The sequence below is a fragment of the Rosa rugosa genome, chromosome 5 (genome assembly GCF_958449725.1).
Source record: "Rosa rugosa chromosome 5, drRosRugo1.1, whole genome shotgun sequence".
Lineage (NCBI taxonomy): Eukaryota > Viridiplantae > Streptophyta > Magnoliopsida > Rosales > Rosaceae > Rosa > Rosa rugosa.
In genome coordinates, this window is record NC_084824.1 from 26,436,113 (window position 1) to 26,438,387 (window position 2,275).

The window sequence follows — 2,275 nt, forward strand, 5'->3', positions numbered from 1 at the left end:
ACACCAAAAGTCAACAATTTTCAACATTGGCTACGTTATTAGTAACTTGTGGTTGATCAAATAATCAAAAACTGGAAAATACGACCAATTCGTTGACGTATAACAATACTATTGTAAAGGCTATTTGGAATAGAGAAAATGGTCCATACGGTACCCGAACTTTGCCTCCTTATAACTTTTGGTACCTGAACTTCAAAAAATATCAATACGGTACTTGAAGTTTTTTGCCCGACCGAAGATTGGTACATATGGCCATTACCTCTGTTACGGAGCTTGCCAGTTGGCAATTTTAGAAGGGCATTTTCATCCATTCGTATATTAATTAATTTTTTTTTTCTCTTTTCTCTCTCTCTTGTTCTTTCTCTGTTCTTCTTATCTTCTTGTTCCCTTCTCTTGAGGACGTCGCAGCTACTCTGGAGGTGGTTGCAGATGTTAGAAGTTACACAATATGAGTACTATGAACTATCTCAGAATAAGCACATGTAAACACATATACTGAAGATTGCAGATTAGGATTGCTGTTGTAGTCGCATCCTAATTTAGGATTGCAACCCTTTGTCTATCCTAATGTCTACAAATTAACATGAACAAGAGATCAACTATGACAAATATAAGATTGATATGTTGCTCTGATCCTAAGTAAGGATGCGTGAGATATTGCAATCCTATGAAACAGTAAGTACATATATATATCGCAGCAAGCAATATAAATTGAAATAAAAAATAAAGGGATTATAGAAATAAAAGTCGATTGCCTCCATCCATTGTTCTAGCTTCTCCTAGATTCACCCTTGATCTCAGATTGTTAATGGGACAATTGATTGAGGTGTGGTGCTCTAGCAGGGATCAATGCAGGCGTTGTTTATCCTCTATATCAGACAAAACAGTTATGCAGTTCCATCCATTAAGGAACTGCTGCATAACTTCCTTATCCTTGTCAGATTGGATTGATATTGATAACCACACCATTTGAAATTCAAATTCAAACAGATTTCAATATATATAAAACTATTTTCGATTACAAGTTTATATATACAACGTATTAGTATTTATTTGAACTCTAAACTTCTCAAAAATATCAGCTTAATTAGACAATGCTGATGTCTAGTTCTAATAAGGCTTTACAGCAGAATGAAGCCATGCAATTGCACAAGCTCCGAATCAAGTCCTCCATTTCTTTCTGACTCAAACTCTCTCCAAAGCCTCGATTCTTCTCCTTCATTTTTGTTGAGAGCTTAGTCTTTGTTAGCAGCTCAAATTCTGGAATGGCGAGTTAACCGTCTCCGTCGTCTCCACCGTCTTCTGCTTCCAACTCCATCGCCCTCTTAATCTGCCCCTCCACCACTGGGCTCACTTCCCCGCCACCGCTGCCATTTTTCTCTCTCTCCACAAAGCCTTCCTGCCGACCCACCACCGAGTCCAACTCGACAGCCACCGCCGCCACCCATGTCCTCCACATGCCTCCAAGAGGACATGGGCGACAGTTCCATCTTTTTGCAATGAATGTTTCTATCTCAATTTTAATTCAGTGCAAGCAAATTCAACTACTTTGGTTGTTGGTTATGCTTGATTTGTAGAAAGATGAGAATTTGGGTGATAGGCTAAACAGGATTGTCTGTGTTGTTTCAAATTTGGGTGGAGTATGATGAATGTGCAGTCTTTGTTGCCAAAAAGAAAAGGAAGGACTTGAATTCTGATTAATTTCTTTCTTGGCTTCTAGTCATAGTTCTGAGAAATTTTTAAATCAAAGAGATTCAAATGGAAGTCTTTGGATTTGAAAAGTGTATCAAGAACTATACCGGAAGGACCCAACCTGGATTCTTGATTGTTCTTGTCAGCCTTGGAATGAGATTCGGCGCTATCGACACCGACACTGGAAACAGAATATTGATGCTTCTCGGCTTCATATATGATTTACAGAAGCGAGGGGGGGGGGGGAGAGAGAGAAAAAGAAGAAGTAGCTGGAAAGAGTTTGATTTTTCTTTAGTTTCAAGTGAACTAGGTGGGATGAGATTGGAATCAAATTGGGGAAGAAAACCCAGAAAAGCAAAGGTGGAAAGAAACCCAAAAAGATAAGAAGAGGTTTGAAATTTGATGATTTGGGTTGGCCTGTATAAGGTGTGTCTGGATTCTCTCTCTTGACTGAAACTTGAAGAAGATGGTTCAAAGTTGAAGTGGGGCAAGATAGAGAGGTTCAATCCTTGTTGTTGCCGCTGGTTCTCAAGGATGATTGAAATGAAGAAGTAAGAAAGTAATAAGCAAGGAGGAAGTGATG